The following is a 21,839-nucleotide window of genomic DNA, read 5'->3' as shown; positions in this document are numbered from 1 at the left end:
AAAAAGATATCTAAGTAGTATCAAGTCTGGAGTCAGGAAGATGAGTCTTCCCGAGTTAAAATCTAGTCTTAGATATTTGCCAACTGTCTGATCCTGGGGCAAGTCACTTAATTAATCCTGTTTGACTCAGTTTCCTCACTCTAAAATGAACTGGGGAAGAAAATGGCAAACAGCTCCACTATCTTAGCCAAGAAAATTCCAAATGGAATCATAAAGAGTTAGGCACTGAAATTACTGAGTAACAAAAGCAACAACAAAACAAATAAGCAAAGACAGGAAGCAATAGTGGGGGAAAACACAGAAATGGGAATTTGAATGGCATGTTTTGAAAAGAGAAAAACTAGTTGAGTTCTTGTGAAGTGAAAGGACATAAGGTTAGAGCAAATGGATGGAAAACCTTGAATGCCTTAATTTTGTTCTAAGGCAAAGGAAACCCTGTTTATGTGTTTTGAGTCAACAAAGTGGTAGATAACATGTGACAAAGTAATGTTTTTGACTGATTCCTCAATAATGACCTAGAGCCAGATTTTGTCTATTATCTGAGGATAGGACTAGCTAAGTTAAGGAAAAAATTCATCCCCAGACTGACCACAGGATGACTCATTTTTCTGACCATAGCAATTCTTGAAAATCTTCTACTAAATCACAATAGGCTTGTACAGGAAAAGTAATTCCTACACCAATAAGATCATAGAAGAAATCAGGATAAAACAAAGAAGGAGGCTCTACAATCTCCTTTCTGTCCTACAGTGTGATTACTGTTTTCCAATAAACAGTGAGTGCTGAAGCACCTCTCCATGCTGGTGCGTGGGGGTATTAAACAGGCAGCTAGAAGTGCAGGCAGGAAGATGACAGAACTGTGGGATGGCTCTCCCACCGAACTTGTCTATTCAAGAGTCTTCTTCTCTAAACCAAACATGAAAAATAATAAATAATAGAAAAAGTATTATTTGGGGAGAGAGGAGGTATCAAGGATAACGGGTTCAAATCCTGACTATATAACCTTACAAAGTCACTTAGACTAGCTAGTCAGTTTTTTCACCTGTAAAATTAAAGTGTTAGAACTAGATGATTTATGAAAGTCACTACTGTTCAGAGAAATGCAAATTAAGACAACTCTGAGCTACTACTACATACCTGTCAGAATGGCTAAGTTGACAGGAAATGATAACGACCAATATTGGAGGGGATGTGGGAAAACTGGGAAACTGATACATTGTTGGTAGAATTATGAACAGATCCAACCACTCTGGAGAACAATTTGGAACTATGCTCAAAAAGTTATAAAACTGTGCATATTCTTTGACCCATCAGTGTTTCTACTAGGCTTGTATCCCAAAGAGATCTTAAAGGAAGGAAAAGTACCTACATGTGCAAAAATGTTTGTGGCAGCCCTTTTTGTAGTGGCAATCCCTTTTGAGTGGATGCTCTTCAACTGAAAAATGCCTGAATAAATTATGGTATATGATATAATGCTATAATAGTATATAATATATAATATAAATAGTATATAATATTATTGTTCTGTAAGAAACAACCAGCAGGGTGATTTCAGAGAATCTTGGAGAGACTTAACATGAACTGATGCTAAGTGAAATGAGCAGAACCAGAAGATCATTATACACAGCAACAAGAAGACTGTACTACGATCAATTCTGATGAACGTGGCTCTCCAGGTGAGAAGATTCAAACCAGTGCCATTTGTTCAGTGCTGAAGAGAGTAATCTGCACCCAGAGAGAGGATTGAGCGAGGATCACAAAATAACATTCTCACTCTCTGTTGTTTGTTTGCATTTTGTTTTTTCTCAGTTTTTTTTCCTCCTTCTGGATCTGACTTTTTTTTGTGCAGTAAGATAACTGTATAAATATATATAGATATATGGGATTTAACATATATTTTAACATATTTAACATGTATTGGATTACCGGCCAGCTAGGGGAGGGGGAGGGGAAAGGAGGGGAAAATTTGGAATAAAAGGTTTTGCAAGGGTCAATGTTGAAAATGTTGTTCTGTAAATAAAAAGCTATAATTTAAAAAAAAAAAAAAAAAAAAAAAAAAAAAAGGCAGCTAGGTGGCGCAGTGGATAGAGCACCAGCCCTGAAATCAAGAGGACCTAAATTCAAATTTGGTCTCAGACACTTAAAACTTCCTAGCTGTGTGACCCTGGGCAAGTCACTTAACCCCAGCCTCAGGGGTTTTTTTCAGCCTCAGGAAAAAAATAAAAATAAGTAAAATTAAAAAAAAAAAAAAAAAAAAAAAAAAGAACTAGATTACTTCTGAAGTTCCATCTAATTCTAAATCAATGATATTAGACAGGAGCTACCTACAAACAAAAACTTCTATCTCAAAAGCTGTTTTCTGGAAGGGTCAAATCCTGTTTTCACATCTTGTGCCATTTATTCATATTAGGATCCAGAATAAAAAAGGAAGACACAATGTCCCCTGTCTAGAATCCAAGTAATACAAGTTAGGGGGAGAATATGACAGAGAATAAGATTACTTGATGCCAATTAAGGCAAATTAACAGTTTCTATAATTAATTCCATGTGGGTAGCAAAATGTAGCTTTTAAAAAATTTCCAGAGAGAATCTTCACCATCTGTTTATGGTCAAATGGCCTTTACCAGGCCCTGACTTTTCCTCAGCTTGGGTTTATGAAAACAAAAGTTTCAGTTATAAAATGTTGAAAATGAAAGTGACCTTAAAGATTCCTGGTATTCCTTGTGTGGCCTTTGAAAAGTTCCTTCCCACTTGTTTGTGCTGGTACAGAATGAAATAAGCCAAACCAAGAAAACAATCTGCCTAATGATCTCAGAAATATAAAGGAAAACAACACTGAAGACAACCTTGACTTCTGCTGATTGAAGATGCCCCTCCCTGCTCTTGGCTGCTGTGGTGGACTCCAGGTGTGGGATGAGGCCTACAATCTGAGATGTGGCCAGGAGGTTGCTTTGTTTTGCTTAGCTATATATATATATATATATATATATATATATATATATATATATATATATATATTTTTTTTTTTTTTTTTTTTTAATTACAAAAACAGGCTGGAGTTGGGAGCTCAATATAGGACCTGTAAAAAGGTTGTCAGTCAGACAAGAATCTTAGAGCCAACTACATGCCAAGCATTGAGAAATAAAAAAGAAAAGCTGATCTGTTTTCAGGCAGCTAACAGTCTGATGGGGGACACAACATGCATACATAAACATGGACTAGTTAGTGCGGAGAACTTGGGGGTACCAATTCCAGCTTTCCTACTTCCAGAATGTATGGCTTGAGCAAAGTTACTAAGTCTCTCTGGATCTCCATTTGCTCATCCATAAAAGGAGGGGACTGAATCACATGGTCTCTAAGGTCTCTGCCAGTTTCAGATCTATAACCTAATAAAGCTAGTCAGTTGTGAAAGAGGAAAGCTACCCAGGATAAGAAAGAACTTCTTTCTTCCATATCTTACTCAGTCTCTATTAACCTAGCTGATGAATGTAAAAAAGAATGGGATTACCGCTTTAAGCATGCTTCACTCAGAATGAACAGAACCACATCACTATACGCTTCAACAACAATGCTGTATGAAGATGTATTCTGATGGAAGTGGATATTTTCAACATAAAGAAGATCCAACTCACTTCCAGTTGATCAATGATGGACAGAAACAACTACACCCAGAGAAGGAACACTGGGAAGTGAATGTAAAGTGTTAGCACTACTGTCTATCTACCCAGGTTACTTATACCTTCGGAATCTAATACTTAACGTGCAACAAGAAAATTGGATTTACACACATATATTGTATCTAGCTTATACTGTAACACATGTAAAACGTATGGGATTGCCTGTCATCTAGGGGAGGGAGTAGAGAGAGGGAGGGGATAATTTGGAAAAATGAATACAAGGGATAATGTTATAAAAAAAAATTACTCATGCATATATACTGTCAAAAAATTTTATAATTATAAAATTAAAAAAAATAAATTAAAAAAAAACTATTTATACCTTGGGGGGGGGGGGAAGAATGCTTCACTCAGGCTAGAAACTAGAAAATGAATGGATGCCCATCAATTGGAGAATGGTTGGGTAAATTGTAGTATATGAATGTTATGAATATTATAGTTCTGTAAGAAATGACCAGCAGGATGAATACAGAGAGGTTTGGAGAGACTTACATGAACTGATACTGAGTGAAACGAGCAGAACCAGGAGATCATTATACACTTCAACAGCAATACTATATAAGGATCAATTTTGATGGAAGTGGATATCTTCGACAATGAAAAGATCCAATTCAGTTCCAAATGATCAATGATGGATAGAACCAGCTACACCCAGAGAAAGAACACTGGGAAATGAATGTGGACTACTTGCATTTTTGTTTTTCTTCCCAGGTTATTCTTACTTTTCTGAATCTGATTTTTCTTGTGCAACAAAAGAACTGTACACATATATTACATTTAAGATATTCTTTAATATGTTTAACATGTAGGAGACTTCCTGCCATCTAGGGGAGGGAAAAGTTGGAACAGAAGTGATTGCAAGGGAAAATTATCTATGCATATGTTCTGTTAATACAAAGCTATATATAAAAAAAAGAACAACAAAATATGTTAAATAAAAGCAGAGATCCTCCCCCCCCCAAAAAAAAAAAAGAATGCTTCACTAAGGAGCAGCTAGGTGGTGCAGTGGAGAGCACCAGTCCTGAAGTCAGGAGGACCTAAATTCAAATGTGACCTCAGACACTTAACACTTCCTAGCTGCATGATCCTGGGCAAGCCACTTTAACTCCAATTACCTGAGGAGGAGGAAGGGGAAAGAATGATGCATTCAGAAAACAGTTTTATGGAAGGCCTAAAGCAAGAAGCAATAGAGAGGACAGACCAAAACTGGGGGTGAATTTGTAAGCTAGAAGGGGAAGAAAAAGCTAGAACTCAGTTTCCTCCTGAGGACACAAAAAGCCAAAATTTCTGCCAAGATATTAACATCCCAGAACCCCCCGAGTTTAAGTCCAGGTTAGACTTGACAAATGAGAAAAGGACCTTTGGATCTTTTCTTTTACAGAGAGAAAATTGAGGCCTTGTTACCCGACTGTTTTTTCCTTTGCCTCATTCTTGGACTGTCACCTTTTGCTCTTCTCCCTGCTCAACCTGTCCCTCCCTGCTTTTTAGTGCTAATATTAAGGGATTGGACTAGATGACTTTTAAGGCTCTTTATAGTCCTAAATACAGTAATCCTAATAATCAATCAAGAAGAGTATTGTTAAGGGAAAGATCAATTCTCCGAGAGCCTCCACAGCTGTGGATAACATTAGACGGAGTTGCAAAGCAGCCTTTACTGACACAGGTGCTGCTTGTGGACTGGGAATGAAATAAATTGGAGATAGAGGGAAGAAGAGAGAGGTCTCTCAATCTCCTTGTATCATCCACTCACAAGAGGAGATCCGTTCTGGATTGATCTCCAGCAGCCACTGTCAGGTGACTCCCCCTGTATTTCAACAGTTTATTAAATATCTAAATCTCAGCACTAGAAAGACGAAGACAAAAATAACAATCCCTGTTCTTGAGAAATGTCTTATCAAAAGTTCACAAATACATATACAAATATGGAATAACCACAAAATATGTTATTTTAGAGGAAAAAAGCACTAGAGGATCAAGTTCTCATGAAAGAGTTTTTAACTGGTCAAAGGCAGAAGCACAAAGATAGAAGAGGAAGCATTATATGAGAGGAACAGCAGAAGTCAGTTTAAGCTAAATTATTTAGGGCAAGAAAGAAGAATATATAATGAAGCTAGGAAGACAGGGTGCCACATTAAATTTATATTTTATCCTTATGGCAATAGGGATTTACTGGAATTTGTTGAGTTGAGAAATAATATCGTCACTTTGGCAGTTTTGTATAGAATGGCCTGGAGTGGAGAGAGAATGAGAGGCCAATTGTGTAGCTAATGCAATGGTCCAGATGAGACATGATGAGGCCTGAACTAAAGCTGTAGTGGACAGTGGCGAAAAGGGAACAGATGAGAGACATCGCTGTAGAACTGTGTAGAAACACAATTTGACCGTGGTCCAAGTCTGTAAATTTTAGGTTTTAGAAAGGGTGCAGGAAGTCTATGGATGAACAACAAAAAAATTATTTAGTCAATGATTTGCTGAACATTGTTCTAAGCACTGGGGATACAGAAAAAAGCAGGAGAGCCCCCAAACTGACAACCCTAAGCATGTATTTGTTAACTATGATTTTAAAACAACAAATATGAAGAATATAAAGAAATAGCTAAAGTTCAATGCAAGAACTTCAAAGCAAGGTTAATCAAATTATGTAAGCATTCAACATGGACTATTGAAAATATAACAACAGAAAGCAATAGATCTTTAAAAGCACACAGGAAGATCAGAGGAAAAAATACTGTTACTGTTGAAATGTGGTGGAAATGTGCATTATTTCAACAAGGATTTAAGCACCTACTATGTGTATGTAAGGCACCTAATAAACTTCTTGGTGATAGGGATACAGAGATGAAAATTCAACAGTCCCAGCTTTCAGAAAGGTCCTTCTACTGAGGGGAGAGATGTAGTATGCTTTCTTATCTTAAGTGGAACACTAAGAACAATAGCTGACACTGAAAAAGTGGAGTTGTAAGTGTTTCAAATACATAATTGCATTTGAGCCTCTATCTTACTATAAAGTAGTTACAACAATCCTCCTTTCAAAGATAAAGTAACAGACTTAACTAAAGGTTAAGTGTTTCGTTTTGTTTTTTAAATCTATACTATGTTCACACAGCTAAAGTCAGAAGCAGGATCTGAAAAGATGTCCCCCCCATCCAGCAGACAGACATACATGCCACCTTTCCTAGAGTCAGACTTAATGCCCATGTGAGCACAGTGTGGTAAGACTTTTTCTATATCTGATTTTTCTTCTTTAAAAAATTGTATTGATATAATTTGTTTTGATGTCACATTCATTTTCCAACCTCTCCACTGCCTGGATAATCATGTTGTGTAACAAAGAATAAAAAAGGAGGGGAAGCTTCAGCAAAACAAAATAACACATCACTAAGTCTGACACAGATGCAATGCTCCACCTTCATAGGCCTCCATCTTTTCCAAGAAGGAAAGAAAGTGCTTTTTCTCATGTGCTCTGGGGACAAGCCTAGCCCCTATCATCATAGGCATACAGTTTTTTTTATTTTTTCTATTCACTCATTTTAAAAATAATAATAATTGTTATTATTATTATTATTTTGCTGAGGCAATTGGGGTTAAGTGACTTGCCCAGGGTCACACAGCTAGGAAATATGAAGTGTCTCAGAACAGATTTGAACTCAGGTCCTCCTGACTTCAGGGCTGGTGCTCCACCCACTGTGCCACCTAGCTGCCCCCATTTTCTCATTTTTAAAATTCAAAATAGAAATAGTTTAAATTTGAGTTTTATCTGATTAATATTAATCTGATCTATATTTGGTTTGTTTGTTGCTATTGGATGAATGTTAGTTTTATAATTATAAAAACAGTGATAAGTGAGTAAGATGACTAAGATTCAAGAGTCAATTTTCTTTATCACATGAATACCCAGACAAGATTGCACTACCTCCCTGTAAGTTAGGGATTAACGATTTTTCCTCTGCACTTCCTTCTGCACACTTCTAGTGACTGACAAGTACATCAGTACCTTTACGATGCACACCCCTTGCAGAGTCAGGGCAGAAGAAAAGAGGACAGAGTTCTGCCAAAAGCTATTTTAAAAAAACTACCCAAGGTGTTCTTGTCTAGATGAAAAGAAGAGAAGAGAAGAGAAGAGAAGAGAAGAGAAGAGAAGAGAAGAGAAGAGAAGAGAAGAGAAGAGAAGAGAAGAGAAGAGAAGAGAAGAGAAGAGAAGAGAAGAGAAGAGAAGAGAAGAGAAGAGAAGAGAAGAGAAGAGAAGAGAAGAGAAGAGAAGAGAAGAGAAGAGAAGAGAAGAGAAGAGAAGAGAAGAGAAGAGAAGAGAAGAGGAATCAAAGAAAAGAAAAAAAGAAAAGGAAGAAAGAAAGAAAAGAAAAAAAAAAAAAAAACCAACAAACTTGTTTAGCTGGTGGGGAAAGGTGGCCTCTGAGTGTTAAGAAGTCCTGGAGCCTGTAGGAGTCAAGTTTAGGGTTTAGTCTTCCCTCAAAACTCCTTTCACACTGTAGGAAAGGACAAAGCTCTCCAAATGAAGTTCCTACTCCCCCAGCCTTTATTCTAGCTCATTTCTTTTGGGAAGGGTGCCTGGCTGCCTGGAAGAGAGAGAGGCAGCTTTCTTTAAGAAACAGCCAGGGAAATTCCATAGTCGATCCCACAATCCACATCCCAAAGCACTCGTGCAGTGACACAAGAGCCAAAAGTACAAACATTGCCTCAATGTAAAGCTATGGGGTTCTCAGTAAGGAATTACCCAGCCCTGGGAAACATCTCTGGGACAGACTGTTCTGGTTTGTAAACAGCCTCTGCCAGGCACACGTACTGAAGTAGGGAGTTACCAGGGATAGGGGGAAAGAGTTCAAGAAGCTCTGAGCCCAGGGTTAGGGGAAACAGAGTGAGGCTCAAGTCCTAGGGATAAGAGAAAAAAAAAAATGCTACAGAGCTGAGGGACTACTCCCACATCTGAGAACATGAGATCTTGGGATTTTAGTGGATTGCAAGCTCAATACGATGTGGTAGCTGAAAAAGCAGATGGGAACATGCAGCTAAGACTGTGTGTGTGTGTGTCTCTTTTAATGACCCCAATGCAGGATGCCTGGACAACACAGCCCCATTCTCTATTTAAGGAATAAGGAGGCCATCTGTCCTTGACCATGGTTAGCCTACATCTGCAATACAGCATTTGGTTCTGGCACTATAGTTTAAGAAGTTCCTTAATAAACTAGAGAAAGTGCAGGTAACCAAGAGCCTCTACCAAGTCCAAGTTCTGTGATACAAGTAAAGGAATTAGGGCTATTTAACTTGGAGAATGCTCAGTAGAGAAATGATATATATATCTTCAAGTGTTTAGAGGTTTGGGCCCAAGGGCAGAACCAGGAGCAACTAAATGTAAATATAAATAAGTTACAAAGAATAGACTTATTCTAGACTAGACTCTTCCTTCCTGATTTGGAAATCTGATGGAACACTTGTATAGGGACCGCGCTTTCATGAAGGCTTTACTGAATTCAATCTTGTGGCTATGAAATATCAGTTGGGAACTAAAGACTAGATGGCATATAAAGCATCCCCCATGAAGAAAACTACTAGTCAACATTTAAAAATCATTCTGGGACAAAAGTCTTCCAAAAAGTAGAATAGAGGCAAGTGAGATATCCACCAAAAATGGCAAATTAAGTCTGAAAATCTAATCTCATTGTATCTTTATGCTCAATACTAGGTCAATTGTGGCTAATAATAGTTTGGTCCCAATACAGTTTACTGATTGAATTCTGAGGTCCATAGTTGTAGTCCAGAAATATGTTGTCTGTTGGCCCATGAGAAATAGTGAGCTTCTCACATAGAATCCAAGTCACCAGGTTATGTTAAGCTAGATATTTAGTAGGTGTTCCCCATTAGCCTTTGTCAAAACTCAATTCAAGTGCCACCTTTTAGGACCTTTTCTGATTCCCTCCAAACCTGCTAGAATCTCCCCAACCAAAAAAAAAAAAAAGTCTTATATTTACTTTATATGTATATCATATCTACTTATATAGGTATATAGGAATGAATAGAAAAACATCTGTTAGCAAGTGATTATGCATCAAAAAGAAAAATCCTGCATTTCCTGATCTTAAGGAGTTCCTTTCTAATTGGAGAAATAGAACACAGATGTGGCTCTGGCCACAGGACTGGTAGAAAGTCCTAGACTTAGTACATTAGCAGGTCAGAAGGAAATTCTTGGAGGGCCAAAGGATCTAGCTGCAAGGCAGATGGTAAGGAAGCCTTGTTATTCATCTAATCTTAATTGGTAACTCCCTGGTCATCCGAGAAAGTGAGTGACAATGTGCTTCTGCAGGTAAAGGTGGGGAGAAAGGTAGAGAATGTGAGACTCTGCCCATGATCAAGGGTCATGGTGGCACTGGTGCCCTCCTAGGTTGGGGGTGTTGGTGTCCAGCAAGAAGTGAAGGCAGGGGTACTGGCAGCAAGGGCTCCATTAGCCTCTTGTTCTTCTGGGCACTCAGGTACATGTCAAGATCTGGCACAGATGCTTTAATAAATTTGTCAATTGCTAACATTCAGAAGAACCCATTCATCTGCAGAATTGCAACTTTAAACCCACTTCAAAGACTGCAACTGGCAAACCCTACTCATCATCCTCAGAGCACTATTTGCTTTCAACATTAAATAGTTTTTGTTTGCAAATAAAATATGAGCAATATATCCTCTCTGAGCAAAACTTACTAACTGTCCTGAACAGGAAGACAGTGTTTTTAGACACCTTGGTTTCCTACCTAATGAGATGCCGGCCTTTTGAAGTATAAAAGGTTTATAATTAAAAAAGAGGTATATGGGGAAGGAGCTAGAGGGCAGAAAGAATATTGTCCAAAGTCTAGAGCTATTCTTTGATTTCTAGCCATAGACAATGCTCTCATCTGTGCCCAGTGACACAACAATGCACCTTCAGATCCTCTAGTTTGAGAAATCAATGTAGGCCATGAGATTACAGACGAACATGCATAAAGGAAACATGAACACCAGGCTGAATTCAGAGGGGAGCTGATAATTGGTTAAGAGTCTGTGTTAATACAACCTGTTTCCTGAGCTGAATGGCTAACAGACTGCTTTCAGTCTTCATTTTCCTAAGGCTGACTCTCCTCTCAACATACACATCCTACCAAGAATCTGGAGAAGGAGACTTTCACTAGTTAAGTGGATAGAAAGCTTGTGTTTTTCCATCTTCTACTCAAGAAGATTTTCAGAACGGTCTGATGTCAGGCATGAGTCCAAATCATAAAATGTTCTCAGACCAATTCTGTCCTCCCACTAGCTCAGTTCCTTTGTCCTTCCTTGGCTTTTAAGAAACATAGTCTGCAGGTTCTCTTGAGATACCAGTGGGCCATAGGAGCTTGCAAAGAAGCGGCATAAGACAAGCAGGGTTTGTCTGGACTGCTGCTCAGATTAAAGGCTATATATTAAACAAAGAAAGGTACAGTGTAAGGAAGTTTTCATTTAGCAATGGTCACTAATAAATGTAGGGAAGGTGGTCTTTAGTACAACAGGGTTCAAAGGGCACATAGTACTTAGTAAAACAGCCCTGGGGACTGGAAGCAAATCAGTAGACTTGACTCCAGTCCCAAAACTACCACTAATAAGCTGGGTGACTACAGCCTTTTTATTTTGGTATTCCTTGGCCAATCTTAGACCCTTTTAGTACTAATATTTTATGATATGAAAGACCTCAGATGAAAATGATTAGTTATAACTAATATGTATCCAAGAAAGCTAAAAGCCTCAGAATCCAATTCTGCATCTAAGCAAGATATATAGTGTTTCCCAGCTGAAGTCTACATTAAGAATCAGAGGAGGTCACACATAACTTAATATTCATTATGGTTTTAGCAACTGTATTTCACTCCTATTCTACTTGGTGTTTTCAATCATCCTCCCTCCATTGCACCATTGTTCTTCAGGTCTGGAGTCATGGTCAAATCTGTCCTCCCCCGGCACCACTCACCATCCCTGTGTCAAGCTCTGGATCAAAGTTGAATTCTCTAGCCATCAACCTCCTGTGTCTGTTATTTCCCCCATAAAAATCAATTCCTTGAAGCCAAGGTCTTTCTTTACTATTGTATGTGTAGTTTAGTACATGTAGTCACTTAATAAATGCTTTCTCCTTCATTCATTCATTTGTTCATTAGTACTTATTTAAATACATATCTCCTCCCAAAAAAATGTAAACTCCTCAAGAACAGATTGCTTCATTTTATCTTTGTGTCCTGGGCATTAGCACAATGCTGGATGACTGATAGATCTATGAAACATTGTATGAACTAATGCACAGTGAAGTAAACCAAGAGAATATTATAGATTATAGCTATAGATTATAGTGGTGTTGCACTTAAATAGAAATAGATTCCTGCTGCCAGTCATCCCATACCAGAGTACTGCTCTGGTGTACTAGAGACCCACTGATGGTGAGAAGTCAGCAACAGTCAGATACAGTTATTCCCTTACATATAACAACTTTGCCCATTCCAATTTCGATATATAAGATATTGAATGGGAACGTGGGGGGAGGGATGTTTGGGGGTGTGTTTTCTAGAAGTTACAGATGACATGGGAAGGCAGAAAGTAAACCATAAAATAACATTAGCTATGCTGAATTGTATTTTTATTTATTTTGTTAAACATTTCCCAATTACATATTAATGTGGTTCAGGCTACACTAAGGAGTTTTGTTACCTCTGATGTAAATGGATATATAAAATAGCTACACTAATGTAAATGAAAACACAAAAGGCAAATTCTGATTATAATAACCATTCTAAGTGCTGCTCATAAAAGGATAAAGTATACTTTCGTCCTCTCTTCAAAGAGAGGAAGAAGAGTTAATAATAACATATATTATGAGACAGTGTCTGAGGGTTAACCATTTTTGCTTTGTATTGTTGGAGGGTTATTAAATAGAAAGATAAAATGGTGAATGGGAAGAAATAATGGGAAATAACTGAGGTGTAAAATAAAAGCTTATCAATAAAATGTAAACCCCACAAAAAAGGAAGGCTCAGGCCTGACTTTGGATCTGCCTATTCTGTTTGCCAATCATCCTATGCCAGAGTACTGGCCAGGTGTGCTAGAGACCCAAAGATGGTAAGAATTCAGCAACAGTCAGGTACAATAATCTTCTTCCACCCCACAACTTTTCCCCACTATGATTTCAATATACTGCACTTCAATATTTTGATATATAAGAAATTAAAAGGGAATGTGGGAGGTTTGTGGAAGTCACAGAAGACACAGAAAGATCAGAAACTCAGAAATGCATAAAATATATGTGTAATACTATATAATATATATAGTATTGTATAATATCAATATATTTCCTTTTTCATTACCATAATAATTTAGGCTTCTTCCCTGATACAAGGAAGAACCCAAAAATTTTATGTGGATTTTCCAGATCAAGGAGCTGCCAATCCCTTCAATGTGAAAGGGATAAGTATATAATAAACAACTTAGTGAAGTCATAGTCTCCTCTCCATTAATAATCGTAAGAAAACATTTGAGGTCAAAGAAAGAATATAAATATTTTTTGCTGCAAAAACGGAGAGAACATTCCTGCCTGCCAGATTCCTGAAAACCAGGGGGAATTGATGCCAGACTGACAGCAGGAAAAGAGGCCAAAGACCAAATACTCAAAATATGGTTAGGCCTCACCACATTTCTGCGTAGGTCAAAAGAGCAGAATCAGCTGAGAGATCTAGAGAAAAGACTAGGAACAGGAGTCCAAAGAAACTGGCTCTTATTTTATATCTGCCATTAACGAGCTCTGGGACCATGGACTGTCACTTCCCCCTCACCAAGGCTGAGCTTTCTAACTTTATTGTTGAGAAAGCTAAATAAATTGTATAATCTCCGAGATCTTTTTTTAAAGCTGATAGTCTGTAGTTCAATGGGTTTTACTTGGGGTTTCCAAAGTAAGTGTTCTGATGACAGAGGCACAGATTTCTAAGGCTTACAAGAGATCATCCAGCTGCCCTCCCTCATTTTTTAGATTAGAAAACTGAAGTCCACAGAATAGTTAACTTGATGAGAATAATCTGAAATATTCATTTACAATGAAAGGATCTTAGGGTCTAAAGTTGGACAGGCTTATCTAGTCTAACCTCACCTTATAACAATGTAGAAAATGAGGTCTGGACCGAATGAAGAAGCAGAGCAGACAGCCAAAGGCTCAGCCTCTATGACTCCTCTTGAGATTAATGGGTTCGAGTCTGGGAACAGCCATTTCTCACTCCACAACTCACTATACCCTACTGGTGGCCTGAAGGAGACATCAAAGAATTTCTATGTTGATTAATGAATTTTTTTTTCCAATTATTAATATTATCTAAGGGGGAAAAGTTCCTGTTAATGCTTCAAACTATACGGACTCAAAAAACAAAACAAATTCATGTGGATTTGAAGCCTATTTCAGAGAGTTTTCATGTTCTTCAAGAAATAAGCCTCATAGACTCTGTAAAAGTTTTCCCTTTCAGAGGCTGGAACACCAACAATGTGATAGAGGGGTCTTATTACTATCATTAGTTTCTAAGGAGTCAAGGGGCTTCTGACATGGTTCAATACAGCCAAATCCCTAACTAAAAACAGACTCCACAAGATAATTGTACAAATGTTTACATACATTGGGTTTAACATATATTTTAACATGTGTAACATATATTAGATTGCTTACTATCTAGGGGATGGGGTGGGGAAAAGGAGGGGAAAATTTGGAACACAAGGCTATGCAAGGGTCAATACTGAAAAATTATCCATGCATATATTTTGAAAATAAAAAGCTTTAATTAAAAAAAAAACAAAACTGCAGAAGAATCTCCTACCACCAAAATAAAACTATCACCTAGTGTTTTCTTGAGGACCTTTAAGGAAAGAGACCCTGCCATCTCCAAAGTAGCCCATCCCAAGTATGAGAAATCTTTCCTCACATCAAGCTTCATGTCTCTGACATGTCTACCAGCTGTTCTTTGTTCTAAACTCTAGGATCAAGTTGAACAAACCTAATTCTGCTTTCACATAATAGCCTTTAAATACTTGAAGAAAACCAATAGTCTTCCCTTCCCCCCATTCTCACCTCATGTAGGTGAGGTGAATTCTTCAATTCAATTCAATTCAATAAACTTTCATTAAATATTTACTAGATTGCTAGATGCTGTGCTAAGTTCTGGGAATACAAATAAGAAAAAGGAAATCAATCTCAGTTCTAAAGAAGCTTAAAATCTTATGGAGGAAGATAAAATACAAGAAGAAGCTGAAAGAGGGAGTTGCTATCAAGGGGTAACTAGGAGTACCCCCAGAGCAGGGCTTAAAATTGAAATTAAACAGATAGTCTACAGGAAAATGGAGAATATCCCAACTGCATTAGCAGATTTTCATACAGGATAAATTCTGGAGCTACTCCTGGTCACCAGACCAAAATACTTTGTCAAAATTCTTCCTAAAACAGGAAACCTACTAAAACTCTTAAGTTTTTTCATCATAAATGACTGAAAAATCCCCTATTTCATTGACTTTTCCCAGAAATATAACGCTCAATTTTGCTGGATAGTTAATTCTTGATTGTAGTCCAAGATCTTTTGCCTTCCAGAATATCATATTCTAGGTTCCCCTGTCCTTTAATGTGGAAGCTGCTAAATCCTTGATTATCCTTATTATGGCTCTTCTATAATTTAATTGTGGTTTTTTTTTTTTTTTTTCTGGTCACTTGCAGTATTTTGTCCTTGACCTGATAATTCTGGAATTTAGCTACAATATTCCTTGGAGTTTTCATTTTGGGGCCTTTTTCAGGAAGTGACTGGTGGATTTGTTCAATGACTATTTTACCCTCTGGTTCTAGCATATTAAGACAATTTATACAACTACTTTACATTTATTCCTACTATATTGTATCTTATATATTCAGTTCAAGTTTCCTGCTAAGATTTTTTGAAAGGTGAATTTATATATGTTGGTCCTTCCTTCTAAAGTTATATCATCTGCAAATCTGACCATCATGCTATCCCTGCTTATCTACAAGTCACTGATAAGAATGATCAACAGTAAAGAATCAAACACAAACAATTCTTGAGGCAATCCACCAGTACACTTCACTTTACATGAATCATTAATGAATTCTTTTTGGATACAAATCTTTAGCCAATTCCATCTCCACCTAATTGACTTATCATTTAGCCCACATCTCTCCATCTTTTTCCACAAGAACAGCATGAAAAGCTAAAACATAAGTAATCAACATCTCTAGCATATCCTTTACCAGTTTATCTTCCAGAAAAGAAAATGAGGTTGACAAAGCACTGCTTGTTCTTGATTTTATTAAGTTTTATTAAGTTTTGTGGATGCCTTTTATTTGTACATCAGAGTCACTTCTAGACAGATTTATCCCCCCCCCCCATCATGAACTCTGCCTGGCAACATGAAAAGCAATTAAGTCAAAACACAGGCCAGAATGAACATATTCTACAACGTATGTAACAATGTATCAGCACAGGCATGAACTCTTGAATAAACTACACAGGCTCTGAGTACTTCCTCTTCTGGTTGCTTACTATGATCTTAATAATCTATATTCTAGCATTTTATGAAGACTCAAAAGCAAGGATACCAGCACCTAGCTAGCAAGCTCTTCCTTCCTTTTCTGAAAATCAATATCTATAGCTGCTCTTTGCCAGCCATAAAGCAATACTCTTTTTCTCCACAATCTATTTTTTTAAGTTCAATTATTTTTTATTTAGATTTTATCTATCATCTATCCATCTGCTTGGTGAATTAATTCAAAGTTAGCATCCTACTTATCTAAAGTTTTGATTCTTTATTAATCATTTTTGTTCAGTCCCTTCCAAAGACCAGTAGAAACAAAGTATAAATAAAATGAGTAGTTCTGTCTTCTCTCATGTTATCATATTTACTTTGAGCAATGATCCTATCTGAATACCAGAGATCCTGACACCTTTTCTTGGAAGCCCATGCCATGATTTTGTAATTGTGTGCCCTTGTTTCCATCTTCTATATTTCTAAAATTTAAGATGTCTAATGCAAATTACACTGATCTGATTAAGTCTAGAGACCTCTTTCTCAAATGCTGGATTTCAGTTAAGAGTTTAATAATAAAAAAATATAAATCTGGGTAACATGATGCTGGACTTGCAGTCAAGATATTCACAAATATAGAGATTTCATTTCACCTAACCACACATGAAATACCATAACCTGTAAAAGGCTAGAACTGAGCAATGCACTTGGATAATGAAGCACGTGAGACTAATTGCCAATTGGACAGTTCCCTATTAACTTGTTAGAAGGTTGAACCTCCCCAGCTGTTCTGTGCTGACTTGATTGGTGGGACAAAGAGGGGGAAGTGACTTGTGTGGGAGGAGTAGGAGGAGGAACAGGAATTGAGATTCAGAAGCTGAGTCAGTCTCTCCTGGCGTTTCAGGGAGGAAGGTGTGTGTGTGAGGTTGCTAAGGCCTAACCCCCTGACCTTGACCATAAAAGATCAAGAATAAAGACGTTTAGTGATCCTGACCCCGGCTGATTTCTGGGAAGACAGAGTTCCAGCAATAACCTATTTGCAAATGTTAAACTTTGACAGAAAGGTCAGTTGGTAGTAATAGCATTTTTATTACAGTAAAAAGAATATTGAACTGAATGTCTTCCTCTAGGCTCAAGGTAAATGAAGAGAGAGGCTAGCAAAGTAGTTTCTGATGATCTTGGTACATACAAGAAGCTGAGAGCTCTTCTACACCTCAACAGAAGTTTTAGGGAAGCTCAAAATAGAACAGAAGTTCTGAAGCCAGTAGTTAGATATGGGCCACCTCTTTCTTCTGCTGTCTTATCTTGCTGCTGTTGCATATACATTCAAGACTTTACCTGCCAGCAAATAAAACTTTCAGAAATAAGCAGCATAGAAGAGTTTCTGATTCTGATTTCTGATCACATGTATCAAAATGTGTTAAGCACCCAAGATAAATGGATTAGGAGAAAATCATGACTTGAGAATGTAAGCTTGGAACAGGGCTTAAGAGCTATGTGTAGATCAAAAATTTCATATTTTCAATATTATTCCATTTCAACTCCTAGATTAAATCCCAAACTCAAGTAGTGCCACACTGATAGCTATCCATGAGGGTATGATCTAAACATCCAAAACCTGACCTTCTGCTGAAGAGAGAAACTAATAATAAAAACACCACGAGCAATTAATATTTGTGTAGTGCTTACGATGTGCCGGGTACTATGCTAAGCTAACACAAAATATAAATAATAAGCTACTATTATTTCATTTGATCTTCATAATGATCCTAGGAAATAGGTGCTATTAGATCTATGTTCCAATGAGGAAGCTAAAGCGAAGAGATGTTAGATGACATGCCTAGGATCATACAGCTAGTAAGTGTCAATAGACATGGTTGAACTCAAGGTCTTTTTGATTTGAAGCCCAAGATTAAATCCACTATACTACCCAACCTTTTAGAAAGGTCACTTCACATGAATCAGAGACTCTATCAGAGTAAGGAGGGAGAGGCACTATGGTGGTTCACATGGGATGCTCAAGCAGAGTGATATCTAACAAATAGCTCACCTATCAGGATTAAAGACCTAGAATAGGGGATTTTCCCCTACCGCCACCCTGGACCCCTTCAAAAAAAGCTTAGATACCTCCTTAAAATAATATGAAAAACAGGGGGCAGCTAGGTGGCGCAGTGGATAGAGCACCAGCCCTGAATTCAGGAGGACCCGAGTTCAAATCTGGTCTCAGACACTTATCACTGCCCAGCTGTGTGACCCTGGGCAAGTCACTTAACCCCAGCCTCAAAAAAAAAAAAAAAAAAAAAAATAATATGAAAAACAAAACAAAACAAAACATAGAATTATAAAGGAAAATGAATTATATTGAAAACTATTAAAATATTTTTTAAAATATTAAAAAAAAATCATGGAACTCAGATTAAAAACTCCTATAAAAGAGCTAGAAAAACAACTATGAAATTCATCTGAAGGAACGAGACAAAAATCTCAAGAGAAAGAATGGAAAAAAAAAAAAAAGTAAGAAAGGAGACTGGAAGCGGCAGGTCTCAAATTATACTATGAAGTAGCAATCATCAAAATTACTGGTCCTAAGTTAAAAAAGAGAGGATGTTTGATGAAATAGAAGGATTTACACAACATATATAAGCAAACAAACAGTAGCAAAATATTTGATAAAATCCAAACAGCCAACTCCAAGGGGAAGGACTCTCTATCTGACAAAAACATCTGGGAAAACAAATGGAAAGCAAGCTGTCAGAAGTTTAAAAAGACCAGTATCTCACACAATATACAAAGATAAGTTTCAAATGAATAAATGGCTTAGATTTACAGCATAATCATATTAATGCAGAAAGCATAAAAGTAATAATTACAGATGGGGAAATTTCATGACCAAATGAGATACTAGGAATAAAAAAATTTAATTATATAAGATTTAAAAAGTACCTACACAAACAAAACCAATGGAGTTAAAATTAGAAGAGAAATAGTTTATTGAGGGGGGAAAAACTACAGCAAAGGTTTCTGATAAAATAATCATTTTCAAGATACATGATAAATAGATTCAAATTTCTAACAATCCTATTTCTATGAGAACAATTTGGAACTATAAAACTGTGCATATCCTTCAACCCAGCAACACCACTACTAAATTTCTATCCCAAAGAGATACAAGAAAATGGGAAAGAACACACACGTCTGAAAATAGTTGTAGCAGCATTTTTTGTAGTGACAAAGAATTGAAAACTGAGGGAGTGTCTATCAATTGGGAAATGGCTAAAAAAGTTGTGGTATGTGATTGTGATGAAATTCCACTGTGCTAAAAGAAATGATGAGAAGTATGCTTTCAGAAAAACTTGGGAAGACTTAAATGAACACAGTGAAATGAGCAGAACCTGAAGAATGTAGTACACAGTAATAGCAATATTGTGCAATAATCAAATGAGAATGATTTAGCTATTTTCAGCAATACAATGATCCAAAACAATTTCGAATTTTTGTTTACATGTAATTGGAAGAAAAAAAAAAAAAAAAAAAAAGATGAATGGTCCAAAGATATGAACAAACTATTCTGAAAGGAAGCAATACATACTATCAACCAACATATTAAAAAACATTCTAAAACGCTAAGAAAAGAAATTAAAGACAGCTACACCCAGCGAAAGAACTCTGGGAGATGACTATGAACCACTACATAGAATTCCCAATCCCTCTATTTTTGTCTGCCTGCATTTTGGATTTCCTTCACAGGCTAATTGTACACTATTTCTAAGTCCGATTCTTTTTGTACAGCAAAACAACTATTTGGACATGTATACATATATTGTACTTAATTTAGACTTTAACATAGTTAACATGTATTGGTCAACCTACCGTCTGGGGGGGGGGGAAGGAGGGGAAAAATTAGAACAAAAGGTTTGGCAATTGCCAATGTTGTAAAATTACCCATGTATATATCTGGTAAATAAAAACTATTATTAAAAAAAAAAAAAAAAAGAAAAGAAATCAAAGAAACTAAAATCTATCTCACACTCATTAGACTGGCTAAGATGACAAAAACTTATATAAAAAACAGACAAGTATCAGAAAACAGGTATGGTAAATCACTGTTGGTGGACCACTGGTCTAGCCATTCTGGAGTAATTGAGACTATGACCCTGAATCAGTAAACAGAACTTACCCTCTGATTCATAGATACCACTTATTATGCCCGAAAAAGAGAAGGAAGAGAAAACAAAATAAAATATGCAAAAATATTTATAGCAGCTCTTTTTGTAATGGCAAAGAACTGGAAACTAAAGTGGTGTCCATCAACTGGGGAATGTAATGTGATCATAAGAAGAAGAAGAAGAAGAAGAAGAAGAAAAAAAAAAAAAATCGAACTTCTCAGAAAAAACCTGGGGAGAATTATTTAAATTGAAGCAGAGTGAAGTGAAACTGGTCAAGAGAATGATTTATAAAATAACATCAGTATAAAGATAATCAACTCTGAAAGTCTTTGAGTCCTGCATTCTATCCACTGAATCACCAAGTTGATTTCACATTGCCACTTTAAAGATCTGAATAATAAAAACTATTATATCTATATTAACAGGATTCACATCATTTACAGTCTTCTGTATTCACTTAGTAATTAGGAAGGAAAGAGGACAAACATTTATCTATAGGTCTAGTATGTGCCAACTATTATGCTAAGTGCTTTAACAGTATTATCTCATTTCATTCTCACAATAATCCTCCTGAGAGGTAGGTGTTATTGTCCCCATTTTACAGGTGAGGAAACAGAGGCAAATTGAAGCTAGTTGCCCAAGATGACAGCAGGTCAGTGTTTGGGGTCTTGCTGACTCCAAGCTCAGAGCTCTACCCATTGCACCTTAAACAAACTGCTTCAATGATACCTCCTTAATACAGCTCTGTCACATCATATATGTAATTTAACTATTTTTAGCTTTCTAAGTGTTTAAGCAGTGCCTCCACATTTAGATTCTAACTTTCTACAGGTAAGAATAGTTCTGCCAAGGGGAGCTCAAAACTGAAGGGGAGACCCCAAAACTCCCTCTCTGAGACTCATTCAAGTAGCAAGTCTCCTTGAATTCTGGCCTCTGTAAAAGACACCACTGGAGGAAAACAGGATAAACAGCTTCATTTTGTTATCCTGAGAGATGGGCACCACCCCCATTGATAATATTCACTACTGATTAAGCTCCTGATTGAGGTGAAGATCAGCCCAGAGATACTCATTCAATTCCAAGATTTTCTATTCTGATTCCAGCCCAATCTGCCCTCAACTCCCATCAAGAACTGCCTCCAGCTTGTAGCAATAAAATGAGCCAACTTGTGGCTCAGTCCTTGCAGAGGACTTGATATGCCATGCAAGCCAAGGAACCTCTCTCTCCCTGGCATAGCCAACAACTCACTGCCCGCTGAAATTACATTCTCTTTCAGTGTTACCCTCTCTTTATCTTCCTCACTTATTTCCTTAACAAGACTTTATACCTCACTGTTAGGATTTCTCTGCTAGAAATTTTACAATCTGTCAGGACCTTGCCACCAAGAAATTCAGTTTTCCTAATTCATGCATAGCAAAGGCTAACTTCCCAATGCCAATAACAAACT

General features: G+C 37.0%; 1 protein-coding gene across 9 annotated transcripts in view; it reads right to left on the bottom strand.

Moving 5' to 3' along the window:
• The window catches only part of RANBP10 (RAN binding protein 10), a 139,324-nt gene that overhangs the window by 36,081 nt on the left and 81,404 nt on the right, over positions 1–21,839 (bottom strand). The window contains exon 1 of one of the 9 annotated variants that reach the window (XM_074286418.1): positions 8,060–8,192. The exons of the other annotated variants lie outside the window; for them this stretch is intronic. The gene's annotated coding sequence lies outside the window, so the exon portion shown is untranslated. Of the gene's footprint in view, positions 1–8,059; positions 8,193–21,839 lie in introns of those variants that run through there. 9 annotated transcript variants of the gene reach the window in all.

This window comes from Sminthopsis crassicaudata, chromosome 2, assembly GCF_048593235.1.
Source record: "Sminthopsis crassicaudata isolate SCR6 chromosome 2, ASM4859323v1, whole genome shotgun sequence".
NCBI classification, from domain to species: domain Eukaryota; kingdom Metazoa; phylum Chordata; class Mammalia; order Dasyuromorphia; family Dasyuridae; genus Sminthopsis; species Sminthopsis crassicaudata.
Note: the sequence above shows the minus strand (reverse complement) of the source record. Positions and strands in the feature narration are given on the sequence as shown.